We start from the raw sequence: 12,036 nt of genomic DNA, 5'->3' as shown, positions 1-12,036 counted from the left end.
AAGTTGAGCAAACCACATACATACTTTATGCAGTAGTTACCATAGGGCAGTGATTCTCAACCTTTTTGGACTTGAGACACCCCTCCATCACTTTTGTGAACCGAGTGGCACCCAATTTTAAAAACAAATTTATATATTACAGCACTTACTTCCCTACACAGGGCTGGGTAGGTGGGGTGTGGGATTGTCCAGGCAGGGACAAACCTGAGCCCAGTTTACCTGCTTAACTTAACTGCTTATCTCCTCGCACCTCACTTATCTCTTCACACCAAGCCTCACCCTTCAAAGGATCTGGCAGAACCCCAGGGTGCCCGAGCACCCGGGTTGAGGATCACCCCTGTAGGGGTTCATACACAGCTGAAAGACTTGCAAAAAAAATTAAAACTGTCAGGCAATTTACAAATGCTAGTGATCTTTAAATTGACTTAGTGTCTTTAGATGCAATGCAGCGCGCCTGCTGTATTGCTGCTCCATGTTATGACCCTGAGAAGGTCAGCTAGTGTCCCAGGGATAGTAGACCACAGCAGTTTTACCTTGCTTCCTTCACTTAGAGATTTACTTTTCTAACTCGTTTTAGCAGACAGGTGAGGTTGTCATTGTGAGCCACCATCCTTTTCTTTTGTCCCTACATCTTTCTATCCAAATGTTATCAGCCTCAACACTGAACTCTACCCAAATGATGTTCTAAGCCCTCTGTATCTACTTTCTGATGTCCAGATTGTGGTGAGATAGCTGCTTTCCTTATGCATGAGCATTTAATAATGTCATTATCTAGCTTAAATATCAATATTAATTTCTCCTAACGTGTTTAGTAATCTGAGAGGTATGTGATGCAATGTCAGATTCATTTTACCTCCTTCTGTGAGCAACATGTCCACGGTTCATCCAGTCCTTCAAAATCATCTCAGAAAGCTTTTGGTAGCTTGTCTGCAGAAGTGCCACAGTGTATTGTCTGCCCTGGATATATGTTTAGTTTTGCTTGTGTGCCTGTTGTATGAATCATTTGTCCCTAGTTTAGTGCCAGCAGATTCATAAACTCACTTGCTTCAGTTGAAAACTGTGGCTTCTGTGTTGCCTGTATTACTGCAGTTTCAACCTGTATACTTTTCCGTAGTATTCTCTAATTTATGATGCCCTGGGGGAATTATGATAATGTCACCATGTAATTTTAATTTGGATTTGGTTAGGTGCATTTTTACTTTCTTTTTTTGTACATTATGCTGAGGAAGTCTTTGTAGCCTAGCACATTTACTGCATCTGGTACTTGTCTGAGCTTTACCAACCATTTATTTTTGCTATTTTGTATCGCATAAGGCAGCTTATAAATATAAAAAAAATATACATGCAAAAACTCATCTTCCGCGTCGCAGGTTGCTTCCTTGAGATGGCATGATTTTGTTTGTGTTTTTCTCATCAGCAAACTTTGGGAAAACTGATTTTTCTTGCCACAAACCATTACATCTAACATCCTAAATAGGACATTTTTCATTGTGTCCTTTATCATGCCCAAACGTTGTCCTCTGCATTTACCTCCTTTGCTCCATATTTGTGCAGTTGTTTTCACACAAATTTGGTGCATTTTTCCTTATATTTGCATGGCCCTCCTACGGTACTTCATTAATTATCTCTGTGTCAGCTCCACATTGATTTATGGAGTAGCCTTGCATACATCTCTAGCTTTTGGTAGAGCTCTCACCCTTTTTGTTCAAGCCCCTGTGCTTCTTTCATTCCATCATTTGAGATTTGATAATGGCATGAGTCATCCAGCTGCATAGTCTTATTTTGTTTGCATTTTTACCCAACCCCATTTCGGTTTCCCAGTTTTCCCCCTGTGATCTAAAGAATGTCCTGGTTCTGAACATACCCCTTTCGTGCCCATATGCTTGGCATATAGTATTGTCACAATTAATACCTTGACTTTTTTTTCCAATTGATTTTGTAACATTTTCATAGATTTCATAGACATTAGGACTGGAAGGGACCTCGGGAGATCATCGAGTCCAGCCCCCTGCCCAAAGGGCAGGAAGTCAGCTGGGGTCATAGGATCCCAGCAAGATAAGCATCCAATTTACTCCTGAAGGTGTTCAATGTAGGTGCTTGAACCACCTCCGCTGGCAGACTGTTCCAGACCTTGGGGGCTCGGACAGTAAAGAAATTCTTCCTTATGTCCAGCCTGAAACGGTCTTGCAGGAGTTTGTGACCGTTCGACCTAGTCATCCCTTGGGGCGCTCTGGTGAACAGACGCCATCCCTGATAAACCTATAGGTGGCCATCAGATCACCCCTGAGCCTGCGCTTTTCCAGGCTAAAGAGTCCCATGGCTCTCAGCCTGTCATCGTTCTTAGTTTCTGATTTTTGTATCTTTCGTAGTGTTTATTTTTCACACCCTAGTCAGTGGTCAAGCACAAGGAGGGAGCGAATGATCACACCAAGAGAGTACAAGGCTCAGGCTTTCCTCCTTCCCGCACATGTGCTATTCTGTCTCATCAAACATTTCCTGAAAGTCAGGTTCTTGACTTTCCTAGACATAATCATGCTGCATCACCCCCTGGTAGCAATCTATTTGTAACAACACTCAGCCCCATGAGGGATGCCTTCTGTGCTCTTGGTGAGAGACGGTCAGTTTGCAATCCCTTTGTTAAAGGGGCAACAAACAGTAGGCACTTTGCTTCTAATATCTGTGACTCAGATGTTATATTTTTAATGCTATTTCTGCCATCAACAAAATCTGTTTTTCCTTGAAGCTATTACTAGATTATGGCAAGTGAGGCAAGAATATTTATATTCTCATCTACTAATTGCAAGAAGCAAGATTTGGTTGGTAATATCCCTTACTGAACCAACTATAGAGTTGAGAGATGTTACTCAGAGATACGGTCTAAGTATCAACTTTCCATTAAGTTCTCTCAGGAATACAGTCACATTGAAATCAACTTTATTGGTCCCACAATGCACATCTGGAATGGCACCCTACAAACAACTGTATACAAAAAAACCCACAAACCACCACTTTTACCTCCAACAAAACCAGTAATCATCCCACACAATCTATGGCCAGCTCTTTGTGATACATGCCTCACCAATTTAAAAACTGCTTTCACCCTACAACCACCTTCCAGCAGCAATAGACTGTATTTCTGAATGATCCACTCAAATATCCCGCATAAATGTACAACGATGCCATTTAACAATGAGGATAATCCAAGGCATGTTTCATCTCAGGTAAACAATCCAATTAACATCACTCTGCTGCTTCCCCACCCCTACCACCTTCCAGCTTTCAATATTAAATTGTGTGGGTTTTTAACTAGCCAGGATTTTTTACCTACATGCATTACAATGACAAACTGATTATATCGTTCCACACCCATTTCTTCAAGTTTAATTGCAGCAGCCACATCTCTTTCTGTCCTCATGTCAAGGACTTGTGCTTGTGCTGCTCCTGGTGCTTAGACTGCACCAAGACTCCAGTCTCTCGTGGACTGGACTTTTGGTGGAGGGGAGCAAAGTGTTCTAGGTGTTCCCTTATGGGTGCCTCTAGAGCTTTTTTCATTAAAAAAAAATCTATGCCCTCCTTGCAATATGTCAATCAAACTTAGTTTTTAAACCTGTCTTAGTCAGATTCTCTCTGGACAGATTCCCCTCTCTCCTGTTAAGTGTTTCTGTACTCGAGTCTTAAAAAATTATAGTGTTTTCCCCATCATAACATATTTCCCTCAATTTTCTAGCTTATTTTGATTTTTTTTTCCTTTTTTGGTGGTATTTGAAAGCTGTTACTGGGCTAGCTCTGGGACAGTCTCTTTGTGCAGGCTGTGGCCTCAGAGCCTTGTGTGCTCACTGTGTTGCTGGAGGTGTGGCTGAGGAGAACCATTTGAGCAAGCGGTACAAATTATCCCACCAGTTCCTGTGACCCAGATCTTCAGCATTATCAGAGGGGAAGTCTACTCTCTTTTTCATCGGGGAGAAGTCTCTTTTGTCTACAGAAGATGATCTTCCAAGTCTGAAATTCTGGCTGCTGCATTTTTCATTTGCAGGGCATCCGTCTTGCCCTTGAGCTCATTAAGAGGAGCTAAAGTTGTATGTTGTGCAACTTGAGCCCTTTTAAATGCCTTTTTCATCTCTAACAGCAGCCAGCCCCCACCTCTTCTTCCAGGCTTGCCTCCATTTTGTTTGCAGTAGGGAGGCACAGGGCAGTTTGTGGAGCGGAAATGCTGTCAGAAATCTTTCACGGTGGTTTTGGACTTGCTCTGACGGCTCTTCTTCGTCTTATCTTCAGTGAAGATCAGTGGTGCAAGTGAAAACAAGGTTCAGCACTGTTAACCTGGCTATTTTAAGCAGGGTTTGGAGAAGTACAGGGAAAGCACACCAACTACTCAAGCATGCCCAGCGGTGCCCCTAAGGTGCAGCCAGACCTAAGAAACTCCCCCACGGGCTGCACAGTCTTGAGTCCATGTTGGAAACTTCAAGAAAGATCATCAAACAACTACAACCTGTGCTCCAAGAAGATCAGCCCTTGAAATATTCCCACATCCCCGCTCCAACATTCAAACAACCCCTGCAACCTCACCAAACTCAGAAGCAAAAGCAGACTTGTTTGTGGGTAAATGCCAAGTGGCATCAGCCCTCCCTGAACAACTACAAACACCTACTTGCCAACACCTCCGCCATCACTGCAATCAGCACCCTCCCCACAAGATGCACAGCAAAACCATCTGAATCCTACATGGCTATCAGAAACGAAATCCATTTAATCCAATCTACCAAACTCTCCCATGAAACTATGCAGCTGACACTAAACAGCCACTATGCTCAAGAATTAACAGAAAAACGATAAAAAGACGTAAACAGTCACCAGTAGGGGAACGCTTATTGTAAAACAACTGCTGTCTCTGCTCTCACAGTCCATTTCCTCCAGGGAAATCTATGTGAAACCTTCAGAAGACAGGCCCAGGAACAGAAATTTAAACTCTGTGCTTCACAGATAATAAAGGCCTGCTTTCCTTTTGAATGATCTTACTCTTTTAGATAATTAGGTTTATCCTTCCCAACTGTTCTTACTTTGACTGTAATCACTTCTGTTCATTTCTCTTTGCTCCACAGGTTTATTGCCCACTTCACTTCCTAAGGGAGGATTTTCATTCATTTATGGGGATTAAACAAAAGTCATTGTTTCACCTATTTAACTTAGACTGTACCTGCTTCTTTCCTGGATCTACAAAAGGGTATCTTGTACCTGAGACCTTGTCTAAAACCTCACTTCCAAGTACATGGTTAGTCCGATAACATTTTTTTACCAAACAAATCCTGCTTCTTGTGTATTCCCTGGACCATCATGGCTACAACACTGCCACACTACTATAATTACAGTACAAAGGAAAGCACTGATCTAAATTTACCAGCAAAGAAGTATCTAATTGCTTTAGTCAAATGTGAAATCAAGTCAGTATTTTCCACACGTGTAAGTCTGTCATTAACATTCTTGGCAGCCTGGTCTTTGACAAGACTTGCTACTTAGGGCTTTACTGAGTGTACAAATTGACTCATAGAATCATAGAAGTGGGGTCGGAAGGGACCTTGTAGATCTTCAAGCCCGACCCCCCCACCTGGGCGGGAGAAAAAGACTGGACTCAAATGAGTCCAGCCAGGTAGTCATCAAGCCTCTTCTTAAAGACCCCCAGGGTAGGAGCCAGCACCACTTCCCTAGGAAGTTGGTTCCAGCTCCTAGCCGCCCTAACTGTGCAGTAGTTCTTGCGGATGTCTAATCTAAATCTACTCTCTAATAATTTGTGTCCATTGTTCCTTGTCATGCCAGGGGGCGCTAGGGGAAACAGTGTCTCCCCTAAACCCTTCTGGTCCCCCCTAGTGAGTTTATAGACAGTCACCAGGTCCCCCTCAGCCTTCTCTTGTGGAGACTGAACAGGTTTAGGACCCGCAGTCTTTCATTGTAGGGTCTGCCCTGTTGTCCCGGGATCATGTGAGTGGCCCTCCTCTGGACCCTTTCCATGTTGTCCACATCCCTCCTGAAATGGGGCACACAGAACTGGATGCAGTACTCCAGCTGTGGCCTGACCAGCGTCGCATAGAGGGGGAGGATCACCTCCCTGGCTCTACTTGAGATGCACCTGTGGATGCACGACAAGGTGCGGTTGGCCTTCCTGACCGCGTCCCCACATTGGCGGCCCATGTTCATCTTGGAGTCATTACTGACTCCAAGATCCCTTTCTGCCTCCGTACTCTCAAGAAGGGAGTTTCCCATCTATAAGTGTGCTGCTGGTTACTACTGCCTAAGTGCAGCACTCTGCACTTGCCAGTATTGAAACGCATCTTGTTTATGTCAGCCCACTCCTGTAGCCTATCCAGGTCTTGTTGCAGTCTTTCCCTCCCTGCTAGCGTGCTCACCTCACCCCAAATTTTGGTATCATCAGTGAATTTAAACAGGTTGCATTTCACCCCGTCGTCCAAATCGCTGATGAAGATGTTGAACAGCGCAGGCCCAAGGACCGAGCCCTGGGGGACTCCGCTGCCCACTTCCCCCCAGGTCGAATATGACCCGACCTGTCTGTCAGACAATGCAGGTGCACTCACTTCCACACCTGCCTACCTCCTGCCCAGCAATTCATTTTGCCCCCCCACCTCCAAGTCAGTCCTGACCAGTCCTCCCCCTCTCCCTCAAGTACCTTCCTACTCCTTCCCGTCCTCTAGCCTTTCACCTACTCAGACTCCCCCCACCCATTCAGTTCTGCCTTCCAGACACATCAGTTTTATTCCCCAAGTTTCACCTCTGCTCCTCCTGAGGTTCTCCAGTCCCCACTCTTGCACTGGGGCAGTCAGAGGGCGATCCTGCTCACAAGAGGGGAGGTGGCAGGAAAGGGCATAGGAACCACGCTGATGGGCACTTGTCACTCCCTCCTTTCTCTTCTTCATGAGTGAACAGTGTTGGGGAGATCTCTGCCTGTCTCATGCCCCTTTGGCTGCTGTGACTCAGGCGGTGCAGCAGGCAGCCAACCAGAGTGGGTTTTCTCCCAGGCACGGCTGATGTTCCCAAGGGAGCTGGAGTTTCTTACCTGACCATGGGACCAGCCCAACCCCAGATGAAATTCAGGGACTGTGGGTAACACTGTGCCTGTGCTTCCTGCCTCTCCTGTCCATCCTTCCAGGCACCTGCCACGCTGCAAAAGAGCTGCCTCTATAGTTGCGCCCACCATGGGGACTGCAAATATTTGGATTCACATAATCACACAGGCACTGAGATCATAACAGCCAAGTGATGGCTGTGGCAAAGCCCTCTGGAGGTTTTATGGCAGGAGCAGGCAAAATATGGCACTTGGGCCAAATCTGCCGAGCCCATGGCAGGTCCCTTGACCCCGCCAGGTGGCACTTGGGCATCCCCATCTGATGCGAGCCTGCAGCTTGCCCTGGGATACTCACACAGTGGCAGCAGCCCCCAGGCCTGCTGGCAGAGTGGCATGGGGGCAGCAGCAGTGGCAGGAGCCCCAGTGAGGACACTGCATCCAGGGTTAGGGCTGCTTTCTGTGGAGACTGGCCCTGGATGCAGTACGCTCACCAGGCCTGCCGCTGCTGCTGTTGCCCCTGTGCCACTCTGCACTGCTCTGCCCCACACCAAGCTGGCAGGGCAGGGGGCTGCCACCGCTACGCAAGCATCCTAGGGCAAGCTGCAGACTGGCACTGGATGCAAGTGCCTCAGCGCTGCCTGCCTCCCTGGCCTGTTCTTGGCTGCTGCAAGTGCATGGTGGGGTGTGGAGTCACTGCTGGGTCCACTCCGCTTTCTCCCATGTCTGTGGGCTGCATGCCCCAAGCTGGGAGAGGAGAGGGGAGGAAGACTTAAGTTCCTCCAAGCCTCCTCTCCCCCTCATGGGTGCTGTGGCCACCCCAGCAAGGCCTACTGGCAGCTTCCAGTTTCATCCCAGCCCCGTGCTCTCAGTGCCCTGTGATCCCAGCCCCAGATGCAGCTCAGGGGAGCCTCATGGACAAGGTGTGCGGGCAGATAGGGAGCTGCATCTGTGGCCAGATCAAGGGACACTGGCAGTGTGGGGCCAGGGTGAGGCATAGCTATGATCTGCTCCCTGTACGCCCCTGCCCACAGAAACCACGCCTGACTGACCTGGCCCCATGCTGTCATGGCTCTGCAAGCTCACTCTCTGATCCTGGCCTCACCTGCTCATCCTGCTCCTGAACGCCACTGCCCAGGTCCCAGCCCACATAGGGAGTTTTAGTGAGTTGTTGCATGGGTTTGGGGTGGGGGGTGCTGACCCAGCTAGCAACTGCTCAGCAAAACAGTCTATTTGGCCCTTGGGCCCAAATAAATCGACCACCCCTATTCTAGGGGCTCTGACTGGGAGCAGTAAAGCTGCTTCCACATGCCGCCATCAAAAAACCCCAGCAGCCACAATAACTCCAGCAGCTGAAGGCTGGCTCATCCAAGAACCCAGGCCCCAAGGTCCTGAGCCTAGTGTAGCTGCTCTGAGTCACCGTGCTTTCTGCTGCACTGAGCTGCTTGGAGATTTCCTTTTTTCTTTTGAAAAAGGACCATGTAGGTCTCTGTGGACCTGAGGTCTGATATGATTAATGACAGTTCTTCTGGGTTGACTGCATCTCACTAGGAAGAGGTCTGGCAATCATAGCCCAGGCAGCCAGTGGGGAGCCAACAGCTGTAGCAGCCAGCTGAGCTTGCACTGGCTGTGTGCATCCTAGACCTGGACGATGGAAGCCTGCAATCTGTCATTGCTTGTATGCTCACACAATTGCCTGCTAGGATTTCAATTGATTTCTGGAAGATGCAACTGAAACCTAGTTGTCTTTTCTCTCCACACAGTCTCCAATAACAGCAGTGTCTCTGACCTGCATTATCAATTAGGTTATCCAGATACTGCCAAAGGACCTAGCCTAGAACAGCACCCCATGTTCTGCCTGAGTGTGCCTTTCGTTAACCGCTACTCCTTACAGTGCTGCAGCAACGAAGTTTAGCACCTGGGGCAAAGGCCACAGTAGCAGCCCGCCCTTGCCCTACGCACAGATCCGCAGGTGAACCTCCCCCTCACTTCCCCCCACCAATGCTTGCCCGGGAGAGCATGCAGTGGCGGGAGCCACCCTTCCCCATCCCCACAGGCCCCAAATGAGCTGCTTGCAGCTGTCCCGCACCCTGCCCTGGCTGAGCAGCACTTGCCCCCCTCTTGCTACGGCACTGACTCCCTAATTCCCTTCCCTTCCACTTTCTGCTAGTAAAGCAAAAAGCTGTAGAAACAGACTCTGGCTACTTCAACGTGCTTCTCTCTCCTCCCTACACTGTGCATACACAACAGGATTTATATGAGTCAGGTCTCAAGTTGCAGTTAAATTAGTCAAATGTTCTTAGAGAGTCAGTGCTGCTGTCAGAGGTGTCCCTAGAGGTAACTGTGAGGTATATGCTTTCCACAGTGCAGCAACTAAAGCACTGATTATCTGAATCTATCACCCAAAGATAAATATAGCAGAATTGTCATTCAGTTGACAAGAAGCGTCTAGGTCAGAACAGACAAAAGATTTTGTTCCCGATTCTCCAATGTTTCTACCCTCCTTTAGATCAATATGAAATGAGCATAAGAAAACTGCCTAATGAGAAAGTCATGGATGGCACAAACCACAGCTGAGGATGTTTGGGTCCAGCAAGCTGTTGCAGCTGATGTTCTACCTTCCATCTGTGTCTAAACCTTGGGACCAAACTGTGGAGGTGTTAACTTTTAAAGGAGTCAAAGCACAGATTTGACCTACATCTCCTTAGACTTGTTTCTGGATTTAAGTAGAAGGCAGGTGTGTCTGAAGGGAAAACAAGTATGGTAGCTGCTTTGCTATACTTCAGCATAAAGCATGGTGATCAGGTGCAGTGTGGACTTAGGAATGGATTTCTAGCTTTGTTTCTGAAGAAAACAGAACCTGATGAGAGCAGAGAGCATGCGTCTAGAAAAGGGATGCTCACATAGGTCTCCCTGATAAAGATGGAAGTATTTGGGGTCTGTCTTTGGGGCTGCATATCCCAGGATTTCCCCTGCAGGATCAGGCCTCTGAAGCTCTGGAGGTTTCCCTGCTTGCAGAGATACACCCCAGGAACGCCTGGGCATGTATATGGGACATGCTGCATCACCCAGTGATGCAGGAAGCAACAGGAGTAAAATCCTAGTAACCCTCTGCTCCTTCCCATGATGACTCAGAGGCCTGATGTTCCCACCAGTCTTTTGGCCATGCTTTGGGAGATAGAGGAAACTGCTGGCAAAACCAAGGAACAGGGAGGACCGAGTAGGAAGCAAGTCCCGCTTTGTTTCTTGAAGCAGTAAATTATGTGCTGGGGTTTCCCAACAAGATCTCAAGAAGCAAATCAAAGTAATTCAAGGAGACGCTTTATAAAGCCAACCCAGAAAGGGGACCTGGTGGAATCTGGCATCTACAAACTGGGCTTTGCTATCCATGGAGGGAAAGGAAGTGACAGGAGACTCTAAGCAGGGCAATAAGCAGCCCCCTGAAGGGCTCAGAATGGCTTAGGGAACTGCTCCAAGATGTCCTGGTGCAGGGGCAGATCCAGAGGGGGTGCAGTGGTGTGGCTATACCCCTCTTTCAGACTAGGCCATCAGAAACAGCATCCAAGGACTTTAAAAAAAAAATTTCTGAAGCATCTAAGTACTCCCTGCTCTCCTTTCCCCTCTGTGCTTAGCTGCATGTACCCCCCCTCCCATTCCCTCCTGCCTGCCACTGCCCCTGGCTAATCCAGAGGTGGGGGAGGGGAAATTCCAGAGCCGCTCTTGCCCCAGTCCAGCTGGGCTGCCCAGGGAGCCAGGCTCGGCTCAGGGCAGCAGCAGAGACAGCAACAGGTGGGTTCCCCCTCCCTGGCTGGCCCCCTGTTCTCTGACAGCCACGGAGCAGACAAGAGCAGGGAAAGTTGCCGCTGTCCCAAGCTCCCTGCGTAGCTGGGCTGGATCTGGGAGGGAGCAGATCTGGAGTTCCCCATACTTCCAGGGCAACTGAAGACAGCAGCAGTGGTGGGCAGGGGAGGGGAAGGGAAGGGAGGAGGTACTGAGGGCAGAGGAGATTCTGAACTAATTCAGGGACTTAAAGTCCTGGGCTGCTGCTCCCATGACAGGATGTGGCTTGCCTGTCCTGGTGGTGCTGGGGAGTTGGGAGCCAGTTGCTGGTTCCACTTTACAAAATCCTGAATCTACTCATGTCAAAAGTGGTCCCTTAACCTCTTAGACACAGCAGGCTTGGGGCCCAGTTCCCAAGGTCCATGGCGCTCCCCACACGTCTAGAAATTTGGCTGCAGGGAAGCAGCAATTGATATTGCCACCACTCTCCCACAACTCACTTGCTAGTCCCGTGGGCTGGATTACATGACTCCACAAGCTGGATCTGGACCACAGGCTGGAGGTTGAACATCACTGTATTAACTACGAAGGGCGAAGGATGGCCTTGTGTCTCTCAGCAAGAGAGCCCCTCATCCCTCACAATCACCCCCTGGGGACTGGTCAGGAGAACGTTCCCTGATCCTACAGCAGGAGGAAATCAACAATGCAGGGCAGCCATACAGCGCTTGCTTACCTTTCAAACATAGCCTCTAGGCACAAGGAACAAAGGCTGTGCACCCACGATGCTGTTTGAGTGGACTTGAGCACAGAACCCAAGAAAATCAAACAGGCGTGCTATTGCTGCTGGAATGTTTCCATGCATCGACTCAAATCTCATCATAAAAAACAGAACGTATTGTTGGCACACCCTCAACAGTCGCCCCTGCTGGCTCTGACTGTATATTTAATGCTGGATCTGGCCATTCTTCTTTTCCCTGTGACAGTCCGATGAAGACCCCAGGATAAAGCCGTCTGGATTTGTTGCCCAGGCTGAAAACTAACCAAAGCCCACCCTTGAACAAAAACACCACTTGCACCCATCATCAAACACTGTCATATTCAAACAGCGGGGGCTTTTCTTCAAGCTAAAGAGGCTCTTGAGCTCAGTGCTGTTGAAACCCAAGCTGCTGAAGATAGCAGGCATGCTG

The 12,036-nt window shown here is 48.3% G+C and overlaps 1 long non-coding RNA gene across 1 annotated transcript in view; it reads right to left on the bottom strand.

Annotated features, from left to right (window-relative positions):
- LOC149867203 (uncharacterized) overlaps window positions 1-11,653 on the bottom strand; it is a 30,232-nt gene extending 18,579 nt beyond the window's left edge. Inside the window, exon 1 of the long non-coding RNA XR_016441615.1 lies at window positions 11,583-11,653. This is a non-coding gene — a long non-coding RNA (uncharacterized LOC149867203). The remainder of the gene's footprint in view (window positions 1-11,582) is intronic.
- Window positions 11,654-12,036: the final 383 nt, after the last annotated feature.

The sequence above is a fragment of the Crocodylus siamensis genome, chromosome 4, assembly GCF_052110815.1.
Source record: "Crocodylus siamensis isolate JL-2025a chromosome 4, ASM5211081v1, whole genome shotgun sequence".
Lineage (NCBI taxonomy): Eukaryota > Metazoa > Chordata > Crocodylia > Crocodylidae > Crocodylus > Crocodylus siamensis.
This window is presented reverse-complemented; position numbering and strand designations above follow the sequence as displayed.